This window comes from Mytilus californianus, unplaced genomic scaffold (assembly GCF_021869535.1).
Source record: "Mytilus californianus isolate M0D057914Y unplaced genomic scaffold, xbMytCali1.0.p SCAF_19, whole genome shotgun sequence".
NCBI classification, from domain to species: domain Eukaryota; kingdom Metazoa; phylum Mollusca; class Bivalvia; order Mytilida; family Mytilidae; genus Mytilus; species Mytilus californianus.
Window position 1 is genome coordinate 1 of NW_026262667.1, and position 26,776 is coordinate 26,776.

At 35.3% G+C, this 26,776-nt stretch overlaps 12 non-coding genes across 12 annotated transcripts; all 12 read right to left on the minus strand.

The window, feature by feature from the left end:
• Positions 1 to 1,598: 1,598 nt before the first annotated feature.
• Positions 1,599 to 1,717, minus strand: LOC127727262 (5S ribosomal RNA). Its single transcript, XR_007993834.1, has one exon. It is a non-coding gene; the product is annotated as a 5S ribosomal RNA (ribosomal RNA).
• Positions 1,718 to 3,716: 1,999 nt separating this feature from the next.
• On the minus strand, positions 3,717 to 3,835 carry LOC127727273 (5S ribosomal RNA). The gene has a single exon (XR_007993845.1). It is a non-coding gene; the product is annotated as a 5S ribosomal RNA (ribosomal RNA).
• Positions 3,836 to 5,834: 1,999 nt separating this feature from the next.
• Positions 5,835 to 5,953, minus strand: LOC127727282 (5S ribosomal RNA). The gene has a single exon (XR_007993853.1). It is a non-coding gene; the product is annotated as a 5S ribosomal RNA (ribosomal RNA).
• A 1,999-nt stretch (positions 5,954 to 7,952) lies between these two features.
• Positions 7,953 to 8,071, minus strand: LOC127727283 (5S ribosomal RNA). Its single transcript, XR_007993854.1, has one exon. It is a non-coding gene; the product is annotated as a 5S ribosomal RNA (ribosomal RNA).
• A 1,999-nt stretch (positions 8,072 to 10,070) lies between these two features.
• On the minus strand, positions 10,071 to 10,189 carry LOC127727285 (5S ribosomal RNA). Its single transcript, XR_007993855.1, has one exon. It is a non-coding gene; the product is annotated as a 5S ribosomal RNA (ribosomal RNA).
• Positions 10,190 to 12,188: 1,999 nt separating this feature from the next.
• LOC127727263 (5S ribosomal RNA) lies at positions 12,189 to 12,307 on the minus strand. The gene has a single exon (XR_007993835.1). It is a non-coding gene; the product is annotated as a 5S ribosomal RNA (ribosomal RNA).
• Positions 12,308 to 14,306: 1,999 nt separating this feature from the next.
• Positions 14,307 to 14,425, minus strand: LOC127727264 (5S ribosomal RNA). The gene has a single exon (XR_007993836.1). It is a non-coding gene; the product is annotated as a 5S ribosomal RNA (ribosomal RNA).
• Positions 14,426 to 16,424: 1,999 nt separating this feature from the next.
• On the minus strand, positions 16,425 to 16,543 carry LOC127727265 (5S ribosomal RNA). The gene has a single exon (XR_007993837.1). It is a non-coding gene; the product is annotated as a 5S ribosomal RNA (ribosomal RNA).
• A 1,999-nt stretch (positions 16,544 to 18,542) lies between these two features.
• LOC127727266 (5S ribosomal RNA) lies at positions 18,543 to 18,661 on the minus strand. The gene has a single exon (XR_007993838.1). It is a non-coding gene; the product is annotated as a 5S ribosomal RNA (ribosomal RNA).
• Positions 18,662 to 20,660: 1,999 nt separating this feature from the next.
• LOC127727267 (5S ribosomal RNA) lies at positions 20,661 to 20,779 on the minus strand. Its single transcript, XR_007993839.1, has one exon. It is a non-coding gene; the product is annotated as a 5S ribosomal RNA (ribosomal RNA).
• Positions 20,780 to 22,778: 1,999 nt separating this feature from the next.
• On the minus strand, positions 22,779 to 22,897 carry LOC127727268 (5S ribosomal RNA). The gene has a single exon (XR_007993840.1). It is a non-coding gene; the product is annotated as a 5S ribosomal RNA (ribosomal RNA).
• A 1,999-nt stretch (positions 22,898 to 24,896) lies between these two features.
• LOC127727269 (5S ribosomal RNA) lies at positions 24,897 to 25,015 on the minus strand. Its single transcript, XR_007993841.1, has one exon. It is a non-coding gene; the product is annotated as a 5S ribosomal RNA (ribosomal RNA).
• Between the last annotated feature and the right edge of the window lie 1,761 nt (positions 25,016 to 26,776).

A 26,776-nucleotide genomic window follows, 5' to 3' on the forward strand; every position in this document is an offset into this window, starting at 1 on the left:
TTTTGGTGATTTTGTGGCTTTCTTTGCAGATTTGGCAGCGGGTTTTGCAGCAGGTTTCTTGGTAGCTGGTTTCTTTGCTTTTGGTTTAGCTGCTTTCTTTTCACCAGCTGGTTTCTTTGCTGCAGGTTTCTTTGTGGCAGTCTTTTTAGGTGTCTTTGCCTTCTTTGGTTTAGCGGCTTTAGGCTTAACTGCTTTCTTTGCTGGCTTCTTAGCTGGTTTAGCCACTTCACCTATCTTAAAACTTCCAGAAGCGCCGGTACCCTTCGACTGTTTCAAGCTATTGCTCTTCACTCCTGATTTCAAAGCTAACTTCAAGTGAGTGTTGACTGTTTTTGCATCGCTACCAACATTGAAGTTTGCTATGATGTACTTAAGGATGGCTTGACGGCTAGAGCCCCCGCGCTCTTTCAATGCAGAGATAGCTTTCCCTACCATCTCGCTGTATTTTGGATGAGTAGCTACTTTCTTTGGTTTAGCTGCAGCTTTCTTCTTTGGTGACTTAGCTGGAGTCTTGACTACTACTGGTGCATCAGACATTTTGCGACTTTGGTTGTTGAAAGATGTGTGCGAGTTGAACGACAAATAACAATGATGTGCAAAATTGCGGTTTGCGGGTAGTTAATCTCATAACGCGGACCTCGACGAGAGCACCCTTAAACTTTCATGACAATCTATTTCAAACAAATCGACAAGAATTTCTGTGTGCTTGTTCGACAAGTTTTAACCATTTGTTTCAAATAAATTGTACTTTTTGATATATAAATCATATACGAAAATGTTCAGCAGGAATTTTTCTTTCAGAATATGTGATTAAAATTAAACAAAATATCACAAGTGAAGAAATATTTACGATTAATGTGCAACTTGTCAATTTCACTCGTGCGATTCTTCATCAGAAAACGTGTTGTATTATTTCACAAAAACTAGATTGTGCTATAAAAATGGTATGTATTTGAAGTAAAATCATTTCTTAATATGTTTTTGTTTTCAGATATACGTAGAAATAAAGAGACTTCACAGAAATTTAAATTTTGCCTTGGATATGAAAGCACACCAAGATGACAAAATTCGAAACCGGGACTTCCTTGACTGAGTTGGAACAAAGTTTCAAATAGTCGACTTTTTTGCCTAAGTTTTACAAGCTTTAATTAGTATTTATTGTTTTTTATTTGTTTTTGCTGAAATGAATATTTGATAATCACAATCCTTTCAGAAATGTTGTGAATCATATAAGCCCTGGTCAAAAAGGAAGAGACGAGTTCAAAGGACAAAAATGGCGGATAACAGTATTTTTAAGATTTTCGTTTTAAGTTTTTGAGCCACATGCATGTGAAAAGAGTGAAATTCTCAAGCTTATATATGGCCCGACGTGTGCATTACTGGATTTGCATTTATTTTTAAAAATAGTTTAAAAGATTTCACCAGGTTGGTAATGAAAAAAATTAAATTATGAATGATATATTTTCTGTTTCCTTCAAAAGTTAGATATATTATATTAAATGTTACATCCCCATACATCCATATAAAGAAATAAAAAAGATAGAACGTATGTTTAGGAGAAGTGAAAAATTATAAGTAAAAAAAATAAAAGAAGAAAATGTCTACAACACCCGGTATTCCCAGGCGGTCACCCATCCAAGTACTAACCGAGCTCGACGTTGCTTAACTTCGGTGATCGGACGAGAACCGGTGTTTTCAACGTGATATGGTCGTAGACACTAAAGTGCTAAAAAATTTGATATATAAATTTAGGAACCGCCGAAAGTCGTGTATTTAGCATTTCTTGACAGAATTTGTATAAAATAAGAAAATTATCAGGTATAAAAATATAAATAAACTACACGATCCAGAGTGGAAGATAGTAAAACTTAACAAGTTCTCATGCACTTTAGAGAAGACAAAAAAATGCAAGAATAGAAAGACAGATATGGAATATGGGGACGAGCTTGATTTTATTTGTAACCAAGTTATATACCATGCAACAATTTCAGACTCTTTTTGAAAAATTTTGGTAGCCCTTAAAAGGGCTGTTTAAGCTTTAAAAGCATCATATGCTTCCTCCATTTACTTCTTCTTTGGGGTCTTTGCCTTCTTTGGTTTAGCTGCAGCCTTGGTCTTTTTTGGTGATTTTGTGGCTTTCTTTGCAGATTTGGCAGCGGGTTTTGCAGCAGGTTTCTTGGTAGCTGGTTTCTTTGCTTTTGGTTTAGCTGCTTTCTTTTCACCAGCTGGTTTCTTTGCTGCAGGTTTCTTTGTGGCAGTCTTTTTAGGTGTCTTTGCCTTCTTTGGTTTAGCGGCTTTAGGCTTAACTGCTTTCTTTGCTGGCTTCTTAGCTGGTTTAGCCACTTCACCTATCTTAAAACTTCCAGAAGCGCCGGTACCCTTCGACTGTTTCAAGCTATTGCTCTTCACTCCTGATTTCAAAGCTAACTTCAAGTGAGTGTTGACTGTTTTTGCATCGCTACCAACATTGAAGTTTGCTATGATGTACTTAAGGATGGCTTGACGGCTAGAGCCCCCGCGCTCTTTCAATGCAGAGATAGCTTTCCCTACCATCTCGCTGTATTTTGGATGAGTAGCTACTTTCTTTGGTTTAGCTGCAGCTTTCTTCTTTGGTGACTTAGCTGGAGTCTTGACTACTACTGGTGCATCAGACATTTTGCGACTTTGGTTGTTGAAAGATGTGTGCGAGTTGAACGACAAATAACAATGATGTGCAAAATTGCGGTTTGCGGGTAGTTAATCTCATAACGCGGACCTCGACGAGAGCACCCTTAAACTTTCATGACAATCTATTTCAAACAAATCGACAAGAATTTCTGTGTGCTTGTTCGACAAGTTTTAACCATTTGTTTCAAATAAATTGTACTTTTTGATATATAAATCATATACGAAAATGTTCAGCAGGAATTTTTCTTTCAGAATATGTGATTAAAATTAAACAAAATATCACAAGTGAAGAAATATTTACGATTAATGTGCAACTTGTCAATTTCACTCGTGCGATTCTTCATCAGAAAACGTGTTGTATTATTTCACAAAAACTAGATTGTGCTATAAAAATGGTATGTATTTGAAGTAAAATCATTTCTTAATATGTTTTTGTTTTCAGATATACGTAGAAATAAAGAGACTTCACAGAAATTTAAATTTTGCCTTGGATATGAAAGCACACCAAGATGACAAAATTCGAAACCGGGACTTCCTTGACTGAGTTGGAACAAAGTTTCAAATAGTCGACTTTTTTGCCTAAGTTTTACAAGCTTTAATTAGTATTTATTGTTTTTTATTTGTTTTTGCTGAAATGAATATTTGATAATCACAATCCTTTCAGAAATGTTGTGAATCATATAAGCCCTGGTCAAAAAGGAAGAGACGAGTTCAAAGGACAAAAATGGCGGATAACAGTATTTTTAAGATTTTCGTTTTAAGTTTTTGAGCCACATGCATGTGAAAAGAGTGAAATTCTCAAGCTTATATATGGCCCGACGTGTGCATTACTGGATTTGCATTTATTTTTAAAAATAGTTTAAAAGATTTCACCAGGTTGGTAATGAAAAAAATTAAATTATGAATGATATATTTTCTGTTTCCTTCAAAAGTTAGATATATTATATTAAATGTTACATCCCCATACATCCATATAAAGAAATAAAAAAGATAGAACGTATGTTTAGGAGAAGTGAAAAATTATAAGTAAAAAAAATAAAAGAAGAAAATGTCTACAACACCCGGTATTCCCAGGCGGTCACCCATCCAAGTACTAACCGAGCTCGACGTTGCTTAACTTCGGTGATCGGACGAGAACCGGTGTTTTCAACGTGATATGGTCGTAGACACTAAAGTGCTAAAAAATTTGATATATAAATTTAGGAACCGCCGAAAGTCGTGTATTTAGCATTTCTTGACAGAATTTGTATAAAATAAGAAAATTATCAGGTATAAAAATATAAATAAACTACACGATCCAGAGTGGAAGATAGTAAAACTTAACAAGTTCTCATGCACTTTAGAGAAGACAAAAAAATGCAAGAATAGAAAGACAGATATGGAATATGGGGACGAGCTTGATTTTATTTGTAACCAAGTTATATACCATGCAACAATTTCAGACTCTTTTTGAAAAATTTTGGTAGCCCTTAAAAGGGCTGTTTAAGCTTTAAAAGCATCATATGCTTCCTCCATTTACTTCTTCTTTGGGGTCTTTGCCTTCTTTGGTTTAGCTGCAGCCTTGGTCTTTTTTGGTGATTTTGTGGCTTTCTTTGCAGATTTGGCAGCGGGTTTTGCAGCAGGTTTCTTGGTAGCTGGTTTCTTTGCTTTTGGTTTAGCTGCTTTCTTTTCACCAGCTGGTTTCTTTGCTGCAGGTTTCTTTGTGGCAGTCTTTTTAGGTGTCTTTGCCTTCTTTGGTTTAGCGGCTTTAGGCTTAACTGCTTTCTTTGCTGGCTTCTTAGCTGGTTTAGCCACTTCACCTATCTTAAAACTTCCAGAAGCGCCGGTACCCTTCGACTGTTTCAAGCTATTGCTCTTCACTCCTGATTTCAAAGCTAACTTCAAGTGAGTGTTGACTGTTTTTGCATCGCTACCAACATTGAAGTTTGCTATGATGTACTTAAGGATGGCTTGACGGCTAGAGCCCCCGCGCTCTTTCAATGCAGAGATAGCTTTCCCTACCATCTCGCTGTATTTTGGATGAGTAGCTACTTTCTTTGGTTTAGCTGCAGCTTTCTTCTTTGGTGACTTAGCTGGAGTCTTGACTACTACTGGTGCATCAGACATTTTGCGACTTTGGTTGTTGAAAGATGTGTGCGAGTTGAACGACAAATAACAATGATGTGCAAAATTGCGGTTTGCGGGTAGTTAATCTCATAACGCGGACCTCGACGAGAGCACCCTTAAACTTTCATGACAATCTATTTCAAACAAATCGACAAGAATTTCTGTGTGCTTGTTCGACAAGTTTTAACCATTTGTTTCAAATAAATTGTACTTTTTGATATATAAATCATATACGAAAATGTTCAGCAGGAATTTTTCTTTCAGAATATGTGATTAAAATTAAACAAAATATCACAAGTGAAGAAATATTTACGATTAATGTGCAACTTGTCAATTTCACTCGTGCGATTCTTCATCAGAAAACGTGTTGTATTATTTCACAAAAACTAGATTGTGCTATAAAAATGGTATGTATTTGAAGTAAAATCATTTCTTAATATGTTTTTGTTTTCAGATATACGTAGAAATAAAGAGACTTCACAGAAATTTAAATTTTGCCTTGGATATGAAAGCACACCAAGATGACAAAATTCGAAACCGGGACTTCCTTGACTGAGTTGGAACAAAGTTTCAAATAGTCGACTTTTTTGCCTAAGTTTTACAAGCTTTAATTAGTATTTATTGTTTTTTATTTGTTTTTGCTGAAATGAATATTTGATAATCACAATCCTTTCAGAAATGTTGTGAATCATATAAGCCCTGGTCAAAAAGGAAGAGACGAGTTCAAAGGACAAAAATGGCGGATAACAGTATTTTTAAGATTTTCGTTTTAAGTTTTTGAGCCACATGCATGTGAAAAGAGTGAAATTCTCAAGCTTATATATGGCCCGACGTGTGCATTACTGGATTTGCATTTATTTTTAAAAATAGTTTAAAAGATTTCACCAGGTTGGTAATGAAAAAAATTAAATTATGAATGATATATTTTCTGTTTCCTTCAAAAGTTAGATATATTATATTAAATGTTACATCCCCATACATCCATATAAAGAAATAAAAAAGATAGAACGTATGTTTAGGAGAAGTGAAAAATTATAAGTAAAAAAAATAAAAGAAGAAAATGTCTACAACACCCGGTATTCCCAGGCGGTCACCCATCCAAGTACTAACCGAGCTCGACGTTGCTTAACTTCGGTGATCGGACGAGAACCGGTGTTTTCAACGTGATATGGTCGTAGACACTAAAGTGCTAAAAAATTTGATATATAAATTTAGGAACCGCCGAAAGTCGTGTATTTAGCATTTCTTGACAGAATTTGTATAAAATAAGAAAATTATCAGGTATAAAAATATAAATAAACTACACGATCCAGAGTGGAAGATAGTAAAACTTAACAAGTTCTCATGCACTTTAGAGAAGACAAAAAAATGCAAGAATAGAAAGACAGATATGGAATATGGGGACGAGCTTGATTTTATTTGTAACCAAGTTATATACCATGCAACAATTTCAGACTCTTTTTGAAAAATTTTGGTAGCCCTTAAAAGGGCTGTTTAAGCTTTAAAAGCATCATATGCTTCCTCCATTTACTTCTTCTTTGGGGTCTTTGCCTTCTTTGGTTTAGCTGCAGCCTTGGTCTTTTTTGGTGATTTTGTGGCTTTCTTTGCAGATTTGGCAGCGGGTTTTGCAGCAGGTTTCTTGGTAGCTGGTTTCTTTGCTTTTGGTTTAGCTGCTTTCTTTTCACCAGCTGGTTTCTTTGCTGCAGGTTTCTTTGTGGCAGTCTTTTTAGGTGTCTTTGCCTTCTTTGGTTTAGCGGCTTTAGGCTTAACTGCTTTCTTTGCTGGCTTCTTAGCTGGTTTAGCCACTTCACCTATCTTAAAACTTCCAGAAGCGCCGGTACCCTTCGACTGTTTCAAGCTATTGCTCTTCACTCCTGATTTCAAAGCTAACTTCAAGTGAGTGTTGACTGTTTTTGCATCGCTACCAACATTGAAGTTTGCTATGATGTACTTAAGGATGGCTTGACGGCTAGAGCCCCCGCGCTCTTTCAATGCAGAGATAGCTTTCCCTACCATCTCGCTGTATTTTGGATGAGTAGCTACTTTCTTTGGTTTAGCTGCAGCTTTCTTCTTTGGTGACTTAGCTGGAGTCTTGACTACTACTGGTGCATCAGACATTTTGCGACTTTGGTTGTTGAAAGATGTGTGCGAGTTGAACGACAAATAACAATGATGTGCAAAATTGCGGTTTGCGGGTAGTTAATCTCATAACGCGGACCTCGACGAGAGCACCCTTAAACTTTCATGACAATCTATTTCAAACAAATCGACAAGAATTTCTGTGTGCTTGTTCGACAAGTTTTAACCATTTGTTTCAAATAAATTGTACTTTTTGATATATAAATCATATACGAAAATGTTCAGCAGGAATTTTTCTTTCAGAATATGTGATTAAAATTAAACAAAATATCACAAGTGAAGAAATATTTACGATTAATGTGCAACTTGTCAATTTCACTCGTGCGATTCTTCATCAGAAAACGTGTTGTATTATTTCACAAAAACTAGATTGTGCTATAAAAATGGTATGTATTTGAAGTAAAATCATTTCTTAATATGTTTTTGTTTTCAGATATACGTAGAAATAAAGAGACTTCACAGAAATTTAAATTTTGCCTTGGATATGAAAGCACACCAAGATGACAAAATTCGAAACCGGGACTTCCTTGACTGAGTTGGAACAAAGTTTCAAATAGTCGACTTTTTTGCCTAAGTTTTACAAGCTTTAATTAGTATTTATTGTTTTTTATTTGTTTTTGCTGAAATGAATATTTGATAATCACAATCCTTTCAGAAATGTTGTGAATCATATAAGCCCTGGTCAAAAAGGAAGAGACGAGTTCAAAGGACAAAAATGGCGGATAACAGTATTTTTAAGATTTTCGTTTTAAGTTTTTGAGCCACATGCATGTGAAAAGAGTGAAATTCTCAAGCTTATATATGGCCCGACGTGTGCATTACTGGATTTGCATTTATTTTTAAAAATAGTTTAAAAGATTTCACCAGGTTGGTAATGAAAAAAATTAAATTATGAATGATATATTTTCTGTTTCCTTCAAAAGTTAGATATATTATATTAAATGTTACATCCCCATACATCCATATAAAGAAATAAAAAAGATAGAACGTATGTTTAGGAGAAGTGAAAAATTATAAGTAAAAAAAATAAAAGAAGAAAATGTCTACAACACCCGGTATTCCCAGGCGGTCACCCATCCAAGTACTAACCGAGCTCGACGTTGCTTAACTTCGGTGATCGGACGAGAACCGGTGTTTTCAACGTGATATGGTCGTAGACACTAAAGTGCTAAAAAATTTGATATATAAATTTAGGAACCGCCGAAAGTCGTGTATTTAGCATTTCTTGACAGAATTTGTATAAAATAAGAAAATTATCAGGTATAAAAATATAAATAAACTACACGATCCAGAGTGGAAGATAGTAAAACTTAACAAGTTCTCATGCACTTTAGAGAAGACAAAAAAATGCAAGAATAGAAAGACAGATATGGAATATGGGGACGAGCTTGATTTTATTTGTAACCAAGTTATATACCATGCAACAATTTCAGACTCTTTTTGAAAAATTTTGGTAGCCCTTAAAAGGGCTGTTTAAGCTTTAAAAGCATCATATGCTTCCTCCATTTACTTCTTCTTTGGGGTCTTTGCCTTCTTTGGTTTAGCTGCAGCCTTGGTCTTTTTTGGTGATTTTGTGGCTTTCTTTGCAGATTTGGCAGCGGGTTTTGCAGCAGGTTTCTTGGTAGCTGGTTTCTTTGCTTTTGGTTTAGCTGCTTTCTTTTCACCAGCTGGTTTCTTTGCTGCAGGTTTCTTTGTGGCAGTCTTTTTAGGTGTCTTTGCCTTCTTTGGTTTAGCGGCTTTAGGCTTAACTGCTTTCTTTGCTGGCTTCTTAGCTGGTTTAGCCACTTCACCTATCTTAAAACTTCCAGAAGCGCCGGTACCCTTCGACTGTTTCAAGCTATTGCTCTTCACTCCTGATTTCAAAGCTAACTTCAAGTGAGTGTTGACTGTTTTTGCATCGCTACCAACATTGAAGTTTGCTATGATGTACTTAAGGATGGCTTGACGGCTAGAGCCCCCGCGCTCTTTCAATGCAGAGATAGCTTTCCCTACCATCTCGCTGTATTTTGGATGAGTAGCTACTTTCTTTGGTTTAGCTGCAGCTTTCTTCTTTGGTGACTTAGCTGGAGTCTTGACTACTACTGGTGCATCAGACATTTTGCGACTTTGGTTGTTGAAAGATGTGTGCGAGTTGAACGACAAATAACAATGATGTGCAAAATTGCGGTTTGCGGGTAGTTAATCTCATAACGCGGACCTCGACGAGAGCACCCTTAAACTTTCATGACAATCTATTTCAAACAAATCGACAAGAATTTCTGTGTGCTTGTTCGACAAGTTTTAACCATTTGTTTCAAATAAATTGTACTTTTTGATATATAAATCATATACGAAAATGTTCAGCAGGAATTTTTCTTTCAGAATATGTGATTAAAATTAAACAAAATATCACAAGTGAAGAAATATTTACGATTAATGTGCAACTTGTCAATTTCACTCGTGCGATTCTTCATCAGAAAACGTGTTGTATTATTTCACAAAAACTAGATTGTGCTATAAAAATGGTATGTATTTGAAGTAAAATCATTTCTTAATATGTTTTTGTTTTCAGATATACGTAGAAATAAAGAGACTTCACAGAAATTTAAATTTTGCCTTGGATATGAAAGCACACCAAGATGACAAAATTCGAAACCGGGACTTCCTTGACTGAGTTGGAACAAAGTTTCAAATAGTCGACTTTTTTGCCTAAGTTTTACAAGCTTTAATTAGTATTTATTGTTTTTTATTTGTTTTTGCTGAAATGAATATTTGATAATCACAATCCTTTCAGAAATGTTGTGAATCATATAAGCCCTGGTCAAAAAGGAAGAGACGAGTTCAAAGGACAAAAATGGCGGATAACAGTATTTTTAAGATTTTCGTTTTAAGTTTTTGAGCCACATGCATGTGAAAAGAGTGAAATTCTCAAGCTTATATATGGCCCGACGTGTGCATTACTGGATTTGCATTTATTTTTAAAAATAGTTTAAAAGATTTCACCAGGTTGGTAATGAAAAAAATTAAATTATGAATGATATATTTTCTGTTTCCTTCAAAAGTTAGATATATTATATTAAATGTTACATCCCCATACATCCATATAAAGAAATAAAAAAGATAGAACGTATGTTTAGGAGAAGTGAAAAATTATAAGTAAAAAAAATAAAAGAAGAAAATGTCTACAACACCCGGTATTCCCAGGCGGTCACCCATCCAAGTACTAACCGAGCTCGACGTTGCTTAACTTCGGTGATCGGACGAGAACCGGTGTTTTCAACGTGATATGGTCGTAGACACTAAAGTGCTAAAAAATTTGATATATAAATTTAGGAACCGCCGAAAGTCGTGTATTTAGCATTTCTTGACAGAATTTGTATAAAATAAGAAAATTATCAGGTATAAAAATATAAATAAACTACACGATCCAGAGTGGAAGATAGTAAAACTTAACAAGTTCTCATGCACTTTAGAGAAGACAAAAAAATGCAAGAATAGAAAGACAGATATGGAATATGGGGACGAGCTTGATTTTATTTGTAACCAAGTTATATACCATGCAACAATTTCAGACTCTTTTTGAAAAATTTTGGTAGCCCTTAAAAGGGCTGTTTAAGCTTTAAAAGCATCATATGCTTCCTCCATTTACTTCTTCTTTGGGGTCTTTGCCTTCTTTGGTTTAGCTGCAGCCTTGGTCTTTTTTGGTGATTTTGTGGCTTTCTTTGCAGATTTGGCAGCGGGTTTTGCAGCAGGTTTCTTGGTAGCTGGTTTCTTTGCTTTTGGTTTAGCTGCTTTCTTTTCACCAGCTGGTTTCTTTGCTGCAGGTTTCTTTGTGGCAGTCTTTTTAGGTGTCTTTGCCTTCTTTGGTTTAGCGGCTTTAGGCTTAACTGCTTTCTTTGCTGGCTTCTTAGCTGGTTTAGCCACTTCACCTATCTTAAAACTTCCAGAAGCGCCGGTACCCTTCGACTGTTTCAAGCTATTGCTCTTCACTCCTGATTTCAAAGCTAACTTCAAGTGAGTGTTGACTGTTTTTGCATCGCTACCAACATTGAAGTTTGCTATGATGTACTTAAGGATGGCTTGACGGCTAGAGCCCCCGCGCTCTTTCAATGCAGAGATAGCTTTCCCTACCATCTCGCTGTATTTTGGATGAGTAGCTACTTTCTTTGGTTTAGCTGCAGCTTTCTTCTTTGGTGACTTAGCTGGAGTCTTGACTACTACTGGTGCATCAGACATTTTGCGACTTTGGTTGTTGAAAGATGTGTGCGAGTTGAACGACAAATAACAATGATGTGCAAAATTGCGGTTTGCGGGTAGTTAATCTCATAACGCGGACCTCGACGAGAGCACCCTTAAACTTTCATGACAATCTATTTCAAACAAATCGACAAGAATTTCTGTGTGCTTGTTCGACAAGTTTTAACCATTTGTTTCAAATAAATTGTACTTTTTGATATATAAATCATATACGAAAATGTTCAGCAGGAATTTTTCTTTCAGAATATGTGATTAAAATTAAACAAAATATCACAAGTGAAGAAATATTTACGATTAATGTGCAACTTGTCAATTTCACTCGTGCGATTCTTCATCAGAAAACGTGTTGTATTATTTCACAAAAACTAGATTGTGCTATAAAAATGGTATGTATTTGAAGTAAAATCATTTCTTAATATGTTTTTGTTTTCAGATATACGTAGAAATAAAGAGACTTCACAGAAATTTAAATTTTGCCTTGGATATGAAAGCACACCAAGATGACAAAATTCGAAACCGGGACTTCCTTGACTGAGTTGGAACAAAGTTTCAAATAGTCGACTTTTTTGCCTAAGTTTTACAAGCTTTAATTAGTATTTATTGTTTTTTATTTGTTTTTGCTGAAATGAATATTTGATAATCACAATCCTTTCAGAAATGTTGTGAATCATATAAGCCCTGGTCAAAAAGGAAGAGACGAGTTCAAAGGACAAAAATGGCGGATAACAGTATTTTTAAGATTTTCGTTTTAAGTTTTTGAGCCACATGCATGTGAAAAGAGTGAAATTCTCAAGCTTATATATGGCCCGACGTGTGCATTACTGGATTTGCATTTATTTTTAAAAATAGTTTAAAAGATTTCACCAGGTTGGTAATGAAAAAAATTAAATTATGAATGATATATTTTCTGTTTCCTTCAAAAGTTAGATATATTATATTAAATGTTACATCCCCATACATCCATATAAAGAAATAAAAAAGATAGAACGTATGTTTAGGAGAAGTGAAAAATTATAAGTAAAAAAAATAAAAGAAGAAAATGTCTACAACACCCGGTATTCCCAGGCGGTCACCCATCCAAGTACTAACCGAGCTCGACGTTGCTTAACTTCGGTGATCGGACGAGAACCGGTGTTTTCAACGTGATATGGTCGTAGACACTAAAGTGCTAAAAAATTTGATATATAAATTTAGGAACCGCCGAAAGTCGTGTATTTAGCATTTCTTGACAGAATTTGTATAAAATAAGAAAATTATCAGGTATAAAAATATAAATAAACTACACGATCCAGAGTGGAAGATAGTAAAACTTAACAAGTTCTCATGCACTTTAGAGAAGACAAAAAAATGCAAGAATAGAAAGACAGATATGGAATATGGGGACGAGCTTGATTTTATTTGTAACCAAGTTATATACCATGCAACAATTTCAGACTCTTTTTGAAAAATTTTGGTAGCCCTTAAAAGGGCTGTTTAAGCTTTAAAAGCATCATATGCTTCCTCCATTTACTTCTTCTTTGGGGTCTTTGCCTTCTTTGGTTTAGCTGCAGCCTTGGTCTTTTTTGGTGATTTTGTGGCTTTCTTTGCAGATTTGGCAGCGGGTTTTGCAGCAGGTTTCTTGGTAGCTGGTTTCTTTGCTTTTGGTTTAGCTGCTTTCTTTTCACCAGCTGGTTTCTTTGCTGCAGGTTTCTTTGTGGCAGTCTTTTTAGGTGTCTTTGCCTTCTTTGGTTTAGCGGCTTTAGGCTTAACTGCTTTCTTTGCTGGCTTCTTAGCTGGTTTAGCCACTTCACCTATCTTAAAACTTCCAGAAGCGCCGGTACCCTTCGACTGTTTCAAGCTATTGCTCTTCACTCCTGATTTCAAAGCTAACTTCAAGTGAGTGTTGACTGTTTTTGCATCGCTACCAACATTGAAGTTTGCTATGATGTACTTAAGGATGGCTTGACGGCTAGAGCCCCCGCGCTCTTTCAATGCAGAGATAGCTTTCCCTACCATCTCGCTGTATTTTGGATGAGTAGCTACTTTCTTTGGTTTAGCTGCAGCTTTCTTCTTTGGTGACTTAGCTGGAGTCTTGACTACTACTGGTGCATCAGACATTTTGCGACTTTGGTTGTTGAAAGATGTGTGCGAGTTGAACGACAAATAACAATGATGTGCAAAATTGCGGTTTGCGGGTAGTTAATCTCATAACGCGGACCTCGACGAGAGCACCCTTAAACTTTCATGACAATCTATTTCAAACAAATCGACAAGAATTTCTGTGTGCTTGTTCGACAAGTTTTAACCATTTGTTTCAAATAAATTGTACTTTTTGATATATAAATCATATACGAAAATGTTCAGCAGGAATTTTTCTTTCAGAATATGTGATTAAAATTAAACAAAATATCACAAGTGAAGAAATATTTACGATTAATGTGCAACTTGTCAATTTCACTCGTGCGATTCTTCATCAGAAAACGTGTTGTATTATTTCACAAAAACTAGATTGTGCTATAAAAATGGTATGTATTTGAAGTAAAATCATTTCTTAATATGTTTTTGTTTTCAGATATACGTAGAAATAAAGAGACTTCACAGAAATTTAAATTTTGCCTTGGATATGAAAGCACACCAAGATGACAAAATTCGAAACCGGGACTTCCTTGACTGAGTTGGAACAAAGTTTCAAATAGTCGACTTTTTTGCCTAAGTTTTACAAGCTTTAATTAGTATTTATTGTTTTTTATTTGTTTTTGCTGAAATGAATATTTGATAATCACAATCCTTTCAGAAATGTTGTGAATCATATAAGCCCTGGTCAAAAAGGAAGAGACGAGTTCAAAGGACAAAAATGGCGGATAACAGTATTTTTAAGATTTTCGTTTTAAGTTTTTGAGCCACATGCATGTGAAAAGAGTGAAATTCTCAAGCTTATATATGGCCCGACGTGTGCATTACTGGATTTGCATTTATTTTTAAAAATAGTTTAAAAGATTTCACCAGGTTGGTAATGAAAAAAATTAAATTATGAATGATATATTTTCTGTTTCCTTCAAAAGTTAGATATATTATATTAAATGTTACATCCCCATACATCCATATAAAGAAATAAAAAAGATAGAACGTATGTTTAGGAGAAGTGAAAAATTATAAGTAAAAAAAATAAAAGAAGAAAATGTCTACAACACCCGGTATTCCCAGGCGGTCACCCATCCAAGTACTAACCGAGCTCGACGTTGCTTAACTTCGGTGATCGGACGAGAACCGGTGTTTTCAACGTGATATGGTCGTAGACACTAAAGTGCTAAAAAATTTGATATATAAATTTAGGAACCGCCGAAAGTCGTGTATTTAGCATTTCTTGACAGAATTTGTATAAAATAAGAAAATTATCAGGTATAAAAATATAAATAAACTACACGATCCAGAGTGGAAGATAGTAAAACTTAACAAGTTCTCATGCACTTTAGAGAAGACAAAAAAATGCAAGAATAGAAAGACAGATATGGAATATGGGGACGAGCTTGATTTTATTTGTAACCAAGTTATATACCATGCAACAATTTCAGACTCTTTTTGAAAAATTTTGGTAGCCCTTAAAAGGGCTGTTTAAGCTTTAAAAGCATCATATGCTTCCTCCATTTACTTCTTCTTTGGGGTCTTTGCCTTCTTTGGTTTAGCTGCAGCCTTGGTCTTTTTTGGTGATTTTGTGGCTTTCTTTGCAGATTTGGCAGCGGGTTTTGCAGCAGGTTTCTTGGTAGCTGGTTTCTTTGCTTTTGGTTTAGCTGCTTTCTTTTCACCAGCTGGTTTCTTTGCTGCAGGTTTCTTTGTGGCAGTCTTTTTAGGTGTCTTTGCCTTCTTTGGTTTAGCGGCTTTAGGCTTAACTGCTTTCTTTGCTGGCTTCTTAGCTGGTTTAGCCACTTCACCTATCTTAAAACTTCCAGAAGCGCCGGTACCCTTCGACTGTTTCAAGCTATTGCTCTTCACTCCTGATTTCAAAGCTAACTTCAAGTGAGTGTTGACTGTTTTTGCATCGCTACCAACATTGAAGTTTGCTATGATGTACTTAAGGATGGCTTGACGGCTAGAGCCCCCGCGCTCTTTCAATGCAGAGATAGCTTTCCCTACCATCTCGCTGTATTTTGGATGAGTAGCTACTTTCTTTGGTTTAGCTGCAGCTTTCTTCTTTGGTGACTTAGCTGGAGTCTTGACTACTACTGGTGCATCAGACATTTTGCGACTTTGGTTGTTGAAAGATGTGTGCGAGTTGAACGACAAATAACAATGATGTGCAAAATTGCGGTTTGCGGGTAGTTAATCTCATAACGCGGACCTCGACGAGAGCACCCTTAAACTTTCATGACAATCTATTTCAAACAAATCGACAAGAATTTCTGTGTGCTTGTTCGACAAGTTTTAACCATTTGTTTCAAATAAATTGTACTTTTTGATATATAAATCATATACGAAAATGTTCAGCAGGAATTTTTCTTTCAGAATATGTGATTAAAATTAAACAAAATATCACAAGTGAAGAAATATTTACGATTAATGTGCAACTTGTCAATTTCACTCGTGCGATTCTTCATCAGAAAACGTGTTGTATTATTTCACAAAAACTAGATTGTGCTATAAAAATGGTATGTATTTGAAGTAAAATCATTTCTTAATATGTTTTTGTTTTCAGATATACGTAGAAATAAAGAGACTTCACAGAAATTTAAATTTTGCCTTGGATATGAAAGCACACCAAGATGACAAAATTCGAAACCGGGACTTCCTTGACTGAGTTGGAACAAAGTTTCAAATAGTCGACTTTTTTGCCTAAGTTTTACAAGCTTTAATTAGTATTTATTGTTTTTTATTTGTTTTTGCTGAAATGAATATTTGATAATCACAATCCTTTCAGAAATGTTGTGAATCATATAAGCCCTGGTCAAAAAGGAAGAGACGAGTTCAAAGGACAAAAATGGCGGATAACAGTATTTTTAAGATTTTCGTTTTAAGTTTTTGAGCCACATGCATGTGAAAAGAGTGAAATTCTCAAGCTTATATATGGCCCGACGTGTGCATTACTGGATTTGCATTTATTTTTAAAAATAGTTTAAAAGATTTCACCAGGTTGGTAATGAAAAAAATTAAATTATGAATGATATATTTTCTGTTTCCTTCAAAAGTTAGATATATTATATTAAATGTTACATCCCCATACATCCATATAAAGAAATAAAAAAGATAGAACGTATGTTTAGGAGAAGTGAAAAATTATAAGTAAAAAAAATAAAAGAAGAAAATGTCTACAACACCCGGTATTCCCAGGCGGTCACCCATCCAAGTACTAACCGAGCTCGACGTTGCTTAACTTCGGTGATCGGACGAGAACCGGTGTTTTCAACGTGATATGGTCGTAGACACTAAAGTGCTAAAAAATTTGATATATAAATTTAGGAACCGCCGAAAGTCGTGTATTTAGCATTTCTTGACAGAATTTGTATAAAATAAGAAAATTATCAGGTATAAAAATATAAATAAACTACACGATCCAGAGTGGAAGATAGTAAAACTTAACAAGTTCACATGCACTTTAGAGAAGACAAAAAAATGCAAGAATAGAAAGACAGATATGGAATATGGGGACGAGCTTGATTTTATTTGTAACCAAGTTATATACCATGCAACAATTTCAGACTCTTTTTGAAAAATTTTGGTAGCCCTTAAAAGGGCTGTTTAAGCTTTAAAAGCATCATATGCTTCCTCCATTTACTTCTTCTTTGGGGTCTTTGCCTTCTTTGGTTTAGCTGCAGCCTTGGTCTTTTTTGGTGATTTTGTGGCTTTCTTTGCAGATTTGGCAGCGGGTTTTGCAGCAGGTTTCTTGGTAGCTGGTTTCTTTGCTTTTGGTTTAGCTGCTTTCTTTTCACCAGCTGGTTTCTTTGCTGCAGGTTTCTTTGTGGCAGTCTTTTTAGGTGTCTTTGCCTTCTTTGGTTTAGCGGCTTTAGGCTTAACTGCTTTCTTTGCTGGCTTCTTAGCTGGTTTAGCCACTTCACCTATCTTAAAACTTCCAGAAGCGCCGGTACCCTTCGACTGTTTCAAGCTATTGCTCTTCACTCCTGATTTCAAAGCTAACTTCAAGTGAGTGTTGACTGTTTTTGCATCGCTACCAACATTGAAGTTTGCTATGATGTACTTAAGGATGGCTTGACGGCTAGAGCCCCCGCGCTCTTTCAATGCAGAGATAGCTTTCCCTACCATCTCGCTGTATTTTGGATGAGTAGCTACTTTCTTTGGTTTAGCTGCAGCTTTCTTCTTTGGTGACTTAGCTGGAGTCTTGACTACTACTGGTGCATCAGACATTTTGCGACTTTGGTTGTTGAAAGATGTGTGCGAGTTGAACGACAAATAACAATGATGTGCAAAATTGCGGTTTGCGGGTAGTTAATCTCATAACGCGGACCTCGACGAGAGCACCCTTAAACTTTCATGACAATCTATTTCAAACAAATCGACAAGAATTTCTGTGTGCTTGTTCGACAAGTTTTAACCATTTGTTTCAAATAAATTGTACTTTTTGATATATAAATCATATACGAAAATGTTCAGCAGGAATTTTTCTTTCAGAATATGTGATTAAAATTAAACAAAATATCACAAGTGAAGAAATATTTACGATTAATGTGCAACTTGTCAATTTCACTCGTGCGATTCTTCATCAGAAAACGTGTTGTATTATTTCACAAAAACTAGATTGTGCTATAAAAATGGTATGTATTTGAAGTAAAATCATTTCTTAATATGTTTTTGTTTTCAGATATACGTAGAAATAAAGAGACTTCACAGAAATTTAAATTTTGCCTTGGATATGAAAGCACACCAAGATGACAAAATTCGAAACCGGGACTTCCTTGACTGAGTTGGAACAAAGTTTCAAATAGTCGACTTTTTTGCCTAAGTTTTACAAGCTTTAATTAGTATTTATTGTTTTTTATTTGTTTTTGCTGAAATGAATATTTGATAATCACAATCCTTTCAGAAATGTTGTGAATCATATTAGCCCTGGTCAAAAAGGAAGAGACGAGTTCAAAGGACAAAAATGGCGGATAACAGTATTTTTAAGATTTTCGTTTTAAGTTTTTGAGCCACATGCATGTGAAAAGAGTGAAATTCTCAAGCTTATATATGGCCCGACGTGTGCATTACTGGATTTGCATTTATTTTTAAAAATAGTTTAAAAGATTTCACCAGGTTGGTAATGAAAAAAATTAAATTATGAATGATATATTTTCTGTTTCCTTCAAAAGTTAGATATATTATATTAAATGTTACATCCCCATACATCCATATAAAGAAATAAAAAAGATAGAACGTATGTTTAGGAGAAGTGAAAAATTATAAGTAAAAAAAATAAAAGAAGAAAATGTCTACAACACCCGGTATTCCCAGGCGGTCACCCATCCAAGTACTAACCGAGCTCGACGTTGCTTAACTTCGGTGATCGGACGAGAACCGGTGTTTTCAACGTGATATGGTCGTAGACACTAAAGTGCTAAAAAATTTGATATATAAATTTAGGAACCGCCGAAAGTCGTGTATTTAGCATTTCTTGACAGAATTTGTATAAAATAAGAAAATTATCAGGTATAAAAATATAAATAAACTACACGATCCAGAGTGGAAGATAGTAAAACTTAACAAGTTCTCATGCACTTTAGAGAAGACAAAAAAATGCAAGAATAGAAAGACAGATATGGAATATGGGGACGAGCTTGATTTTATTTGTAACCAAGTTATATACCATGCAACAATTTCAGACTCTTTTTGAAAAATTTTGGTAGCCCTTAAAAGGGCTGTTTAAGCTTTAAAAGCATCATATGCTTCCTCCATTTACTTCTTCTTTGGGGTCTTTGCCTTCTTTGGTTTAGCTGCAGCCTTGGTCTTTTTTGGTGATTTTGTGGCTTTCTTTGCAGATTTGGCAGCGGGTTTTGCAGCAGGTTTCTTGGTAGCTGGTTTCTTTGCTTTTGGTTTAGCTGCTTTCTTTTCACCAGCTGGTTTCTTTGCTGCAGGTTTCTTTGTGGCAGTCTTTTTAGGTGTCTTTGCCTTCTTTGGTTTAGCGGCTTTAGGCTTAACTGCTTTCTTTGCTGGCTTCTTAGCTGGTTTAGCCACTTCACCTATCTTAAAACTTCCAGAAGCGCCGGTACCCTTCGACTGTTTCAAGCTATTGCTCTTCACTCCTGATTTCAAAGCTAACTTCAAGTGAGTGTTGACTGTTTTTGCATCGCTACCAACATTGAAGTTTGCTATGATGTACTTAAGGATGGCTTGACGGCTAGAGCCCCCGCGCTCTTTCAATGCAGAGATAGCTTTCCCTACCATCTCGCTGTATTTTGGATGAGTAGCTACTTTCTTTGGTTTAGCTGCAGCTTTCTTCTTTGGTGACTTAGCTGGAGTCTTGACTACTACTGGTGCATCAGACATTTTGCGACTTTGGTTGTTGAAAGATGTGTGCGAGTTGAACGACAAATAACAATGATGTGCAAAATTGCGGTTTGCGGGTAGTTAATCTCATAACGCGGACCTCGACGAGAGCACCCTTAAACTTTCATGACAATCTATTTCAAACAAATCGACAAGAATTTCTGTGTGCTTGTTCGACAAGTTTTAACCATTTGTTTCAAATAAATTGTACTTTTTGATATATAAATCATATACGAAAATGTTCAGCAGGAATTTTTCTTTCAGAATATGTGATTAAAATTAAACAAAATATCACAAGTGAAGAAATATTTACGATTAATGTGCAACTTGTCAATTTCACTCGTGCGATTCTTCATCAGAAAACGTGTTGTATTATTTCACAAAAACTAGATTGTGCTATAAAAATGGTATGTATTTGAAGTAAAATCATTTCTTAATATGTTTTTGTTTTCAGATATACGTAGAAATAAAGAGACTTCACAGAAATTTAAATTTTGCCTTGGATATGAAAGCACACCAAGATGACAAAATTCGAAACCGGGACTTCCTTGACTGAGTTGGAACAAAGTTTCAAATAGTCGACTTTTTTGCCTAAGTTTTACAAGCTTTAATTAGTATTTATTGTTTTTTATTTGTTTTTGCTGAAATGAATATTTGATAATCACAATCCTTTCAGAAATGTTGTGAATCATATAAGCCCTGGTCAAAAAGGAAGAGACGAGTTCAAAGGACAAAAATGGCGGATAACAGTATTTTTAAGATTTTCGTTTTAAGTTTTTGAGCCACATGCATGTGAAAAGAGTGAAATTCTCAAGCTTATATATGGCCCGACGTGTGCATTACTGGATTTGCATTTATTTTTAAAAATAGTTTAAAAGATTTCACCAGGTTGGTAATGAAAAAAATTAAATTATGAATGATATATTTTCTGTTTCCTTCAAAAGTTAGATATATTATATTAAATGTTACATCCCCATACATCCATATAAAGAAATAAAAAAGATAGAACGTATGTTTAGGAGAAGTGAAAAATTATAAGTAAAAAAAATAAAAGAAGAAAATGTCTACAACACCCGGTATTCCCAGGCGGTCACCCATCCAAGTACTAACCGAGCTCGACGTTGCTTAACTTCGGTGATCGGACGAGAACCGGTGTTTTCAACGTGATATGGTCGTAGACACTAAAGTGCTAAAAAATTTGATATATAAATTTAGGAACCGCCGAAAGTCGTGTATTTAGCATTTCTTGACAGAATTTGTATAAAATAAGAAAATTATCAGGTATAAAAATATAAATAAACTACACGATCCAGAGTGGAAGATAGTAAAACTTAACAAGTTCTCATGCACTTTAGAGAAGACAAAAAAATGCAAGAATAGAAAGACAGATATGGAATATGGGGACGAGCTTGATTTTATTTGTAACCAAGTTATATACCATGCAACAATTTCAGACTCTTTTTGAAAAATTTTGGTAGCCCTTAAAAGGGCTGTTTAAGCTTTAAAAGCATCATATGCTTCCTCCATTTACTTCTTCTTTGGGGTCTTTGCCTTCTTTGGTTTAGCTGCAGCCTTGGTCTTTTTTGGTGATTTTGTGGCTTTCTTTGCAGATTTGGCAGCGGGTTTTGCAGCAGGTTTCTTGGTAGCTGGTTTCTTTGCTTTTGGTTTAGCTGCTTTCTTTTCACCAGCTGGTTTCTTTGCTGCAGGTTTCTTTGTGGCAGTCTTTTTAGGTGTCTTTGCCTTCTTTGGTTTAGCGGCTTTAGGCTTAACTGCTTTCTTTGCTGGCTTCTTAGCTGGTTTAGCCACTTCACCTATCTTAAAACTTCCAGAAGCGCCGGTACCCTTCGACTGTTTCAAGCTATTGCTCTTCACTCCTGATTTCAAAGCTAACTTCAAGTGAGTGTTGACTGTTTTTGCATCGCTACCAACATTGAAGTTTGCTATGATGTACTTAAGGATGGCTTGACGGCTAGAGCCCCCGCGCTCTTTCAATGCAGAGATAGCTTTCCCTACCATCTCGCTGTATTTTGGATGAGTAGCTACTTTCTTTGGTTTAGCTGCAGCTTTCTTCTTTGGTGACTTAGCTGGAGTCTTGACTACTACTGGTGCATCAGACATTTTGCGACTTTGGTTGTTGAAAGATGTGTGCGAGTTGAACGACAAATAACAATGATGTGCAAAATTGCGGTTTGCGGGTAGTTAATCTCATAACGCGGACCTCGACGAGAGCACCCTTAAACTTTCATGACAATCTATTTCAAACAAATCGACAAGAATTTCTGTGTGCTTGTTCGACAAGTTTTAACCATTTGTTTCAAATAAATTGTACTTTTTGATATATAAATCATATACGAAAATGTTCAGCAGGAATTTTTCTTTCAGAATATGTGATTAAAATTAAACAAAATATCACAAGTGAAGAAATATTTACGATTAATGTGCAACTTGTCAATTTCACTCGTGCGATTCTTCATCAGAAAACGTGTTGTATTATTTCACAAAAACTAGATTGTGCTATAAAAATGGTATGTATTTGAAGTAAAATCATTTCTTAATATGTTTTTGTTTTCAGATATACGTAGAAATAAAGAGACTTCACAGAAATTTAAATTTTGCCTTGGATATGAAAGCACACCAAGATGACAAAATTCGAAACCGGGACTTCCTTGACTGAGTTGGAACAAAGTTTCAAATAGTCGACTTTTTTGCCTAAGTTTTACAAGCTTTAATTAGTATTTATTGTTTTTTATTTGTTTTTGCTGAAATGAATATTTGATAATCACAATCCTTTCAGAAATGTTGTGAATCATATAAGCCCTGGTCAAAAAGGAAGAGACGAGTTCAAAGGACAAAAATGGCGGATAACAGTATTTTTAAGATTTTCGTTTTAAGTTTTTGAGCCACATGCATGTGAAAAGAGTGAAATTCTCAAGCTTATATATGGCCCGACGTGTGCATTACTGGATTTGCATTTATTTTTAAAAATAGTTTAAAAGATTTCACCAGGTTGGTAATGAAAAAAATTAAATTATGAATGATATATTTTCTGTTTCCTTCAAAAGTTAGATATATTATATTAAATGTTACATCCCCATACATCCATATAAAGAAATAAAAAAGATAGAACGTATGTTTAGGAGAAGTGAAAAATTATAAGTAAAAAAAATAAAAGAAGAAAATGTCTACAACACCCGGTATTCCCAGGCGGTCACCCATCCAAGTACTAACCGAGCTCGACGTTGCTTAACTTCGGTGATCGGACGAGAACCGGTGTTTTCAACGTGATATGGTCGTAGACACTAAAGTGCTAAAAAATTTGATATATAAATTTAGGAACCGCCGAAAGTCGTGTATTTAGCATTTCTTGACAGAATTTGTATAAAATAAGAAAATTATCAGGTATAAAAATATAAATAAACTACACGATCCAGAGTGGAAGATAGTAAAACTTAACAAGTTCTCATGCACTTTAGAGAAGACAAAAAAATGCAAGAATAGAAAGACAGATATGGAATATGGGGACGAGCTTGATTTTATTTGTAACCAAGTTATATACCATGCAACAATTTCAGACTCTTTTTGAAAAATTTTGGTAGCCCTTAAAAGGGCTGTTTAAGCTTTAAAAGCATCATATGCTTCCTCCATTTACTTCTTCTTTGGGGTCTTTGCCTTCTTTGGTTTAGCTGCAGCCTTGGTCTTTTTTGGTGATTTTGTGGCTTTCTTTGCAGATTTGGCAGCGGGTTTTGCAGCAGGTTTCTTGGTAGCTGGTTTCTTTGCTTTTGGTTTAGCTGCTTTCTTTTCACCAGCTGGTTTCTTTGCTGCAGGTTTCTTTGTGGCAGTCTTTTTAGGTGTCTTTGCCTTCTTTGGTTTAGCGGCTTTAGGCTTAACTGCTTTCTTTGCTGGCTTCTTAGCTGGTTTAGCCACTTCACCTATCTTAAAACTTCCAGAAGCGCCGGTACCCTTCGACTGTTTCAAGCTATTGCTCTTCACTCCTGATTTCAAAGCTAACTTCAAGTGAGTGTTGACTGTTTTTGCATCGCTACCAACATTGAAGTTTGCTATGATGTACTTAAGGATGGCTTGACGGCTAGAGCCCCCGCGCTCTTTCAATGCAGAGATAGCTTTCCCTACCATCTCGCTGTATTTTGGATGAGTAGCTACTTTCTTTGGTTTAGCTGCAGCTTTCTTCTTTGGTGACTTAGCTGGAGTCTTGACTACTACTGGTGCATCAGACATTTTGCGACTTTGGTTGTTGAAAGATGTGTGCGAGTTGAACGACAAATAACAATGATGTGCAAAATTGCGGTTTGCGGGTAGTTAATCTCATAACGCGGACCTCGACGAGAGCACCCTTAAACTTTCATGACAATCTATTTCAAACAAATCGACAAGAATTTCTGTGTGCTTGTTCGACAAGTTTTAACCATTTGTTTCAAATAAATTGTACTTTTTGATATATAAATCATATACGAAAATGTTCAGCAGGAATTTTTCTTTCAGAATATGTGATTAAAATTAAACAAAATATCACAAGTGAAGAAATATTTACGATTAATGTGCAACTTGTCAATTTCACTCGTGCGATTCTTCATCAGAAAACGTGTTGTATTATTTCACAAAAACTAGATTGTGCTATAAAAATGGTATGTATTTGAAGTAAAATCATTTCTTAATATGTTTTTGTTTTCAGATATACGTAGAAATAAAGAGACTTCACAGAAATTTAAATTTTGCCTTGGATATGAAAGCACACCAAGATGACAAAATTCGAAACCGGGACTTCCTTGACTGAGTTGGAACAAAGTTTCAAATAGTCGACTTTTTTGCCTAAGTTTTACAAGCTTTAATTAGTATTTATTGTTTTTTATTTGTTTTTGCTGAAATGAATATTTGATAATCACAATCCTTTCAGAAATGTTGTGAATCATATAAGCCCTGGTCAAAAAGGAAGAGACGAGTTCAAAGGACAAAAATGGCGGATAACAGTATTTTTAAGATTTTCGTTTTAAGTTTTTGAGCCACATGCATGTGAAAAGAGTGAAATTCTCAAGCTTATATATGGCCCGACGTGTGCATTACTGGATTTGCATTTATTTTTAAAAATAGTTTAAAAGATTTCACCAGGTTGGTAATGAAAAAAATTAAATTATGAATGATATATTTTCTGTTTCCTTCAAAAGTTAGATATATTATATTAAATGTTACATCCCCATACATCCATATAAAGAAATAAAAAAGATAGAACGTATGTTTAGGAGAAGTGAAAAATTATAAGTAAAAAAAATAAAAGAAGAAAATGTCTACAACACCCGGTATTCCCAGGCGGTCACCCATCCAAGTACTAACCGAGCTCGACGTTGCTTAACTTCGGTGATCGGACGAGAACCGGTGTTTTCAACGTGATATGGTCGTAGACACTAAAGTGCTAAAAAATTTGATATATAAATTTAGGAACCGCCGAAAGTCGTGTATTTAGCATTTCTTGACAGAATTTGTATAAAATAAGAAAATTATCAGGTATAAAAATATAAATAAACTACACGATCCAGAGTGGAAGATAGTAAAACTTAACAAGTTCTCATGCACTTTAGAGAAGACAAAAAAATGCAAGAATAGAAAGACAGATATGGAATATGGGGACGAGCTTGATTTTATTTGTAACCAAGTTATATACCATGCAACAATTTCAGACTCTTTTTGAAAAATTTTGGTAGCCCTTAAAAGGGCTGTTTAAGCTTTAAAAGCATCATATGCTTCCTCCATTTACTTCTTCTTTGGGGTCTTTGCCTTCTTTGGTTTAGCTGCAGCCTTGGTCTTTTTTGGTGATTTTGTGGCTTTCTTTGCAGATTTGGCAGCGGGTTTTGCAGCAGGTTTCTTGGTAGCTGGTTTCTTTGCTTTTGGTTTAGCTGCTTTCTTTTCACCAGCTGGTTTCTTTGCTGCAGGTTTCTTTGTGGCAGTCTTTTTAGGTGTCTTTGCCTTCTTTGGTTTAGCGGCTTTAGGCTTAACTGCTTTCTTTGCTGGCTTCTTAGCTGGTTTAGCCACTTCACCTATCTTAAAACTTCCAGAAGCGCCGGTACCCTTCGACTGTTTCAAGCTATTGCTCTTCACTCCTGATTTCAAAGCTAACTTCAAGTGAGTGTTGACTGTTTTTGCATCGCTACCAACATTGAAGTTTGCTATGATGTACTTAAGGATGGCTTGACGGCTAGAGCCCCCGCGCTCTTTCAATGCAGAGATAGCTTTCCCTACCATCTCGCTGTATTTTGGATGAGTAGCTACTTTCTTTGGTTTAGCTGCAGCTTTCTTCTTTGGTGACTTAGCTGGAGTCTTGACTACTACTGGTGCATCAGACATTTTGCGACTTTGGTTGTTGAAAGATGTGTGCGAGTTGAACGACAAATAACAATGATGTGCAAAATTGCGGTTTGCGGGTAGTTAATCTCATAACGCGGACCTCGACGAGAGCACCCTTAAACTTTCATGACAATCTATTTCAAACAAATCGACAAGAATTTCTGTGTGCTTGTTCGACAAGTTTTAACCATTTGTTTCAAATAAATTGTACTTTTTGATATATAAATCATATACGAAAATGTTCAGCAGGAATTTTTCTTTCAGAATATGTGATTAAAATTAAACAAAATATCACAAGTGAAGAAATATTTACGATTAATGTGCAACTTGTCAATTTCACTCGTGCGATTCTTCATCAGAAAACGTGTTGTATTATTTCACAAAAACTAGATTGTGCTATAAAAATGGTATGTATTTGAAGTAAAATCATTTCTTAATATGTTTTTGTTTTCAGATATACGTAGAAATAAAGAGACTTCACAGAAATTTAAATTTTGCCTTGGATATGAAAGCACACCAAGATGACAAAATTCGAAACCGGGACTTCCTTGACTGAGTTGGAACAAAGTTTCAAATAGTCGACTTTTTTGCCTAAGTTTTACAAGCTTTAATTAGTATTTATTGTTTTTTATTTGTTTTTGCTGAAATGAATATTTGATAATCACAATCCTTTCAGAAATGTTGTGAATCATAGGCAAACAAAAGACAAGATTTGTGTGTTGTACTTCAAAACTGTGCACTTGGTACCAAAGAATTTCGAGGTCGACCGCCCTCCGACGTCCCGTTATTCAGATATTCTTCGGTTTTTCGTTCTTCTTCCACG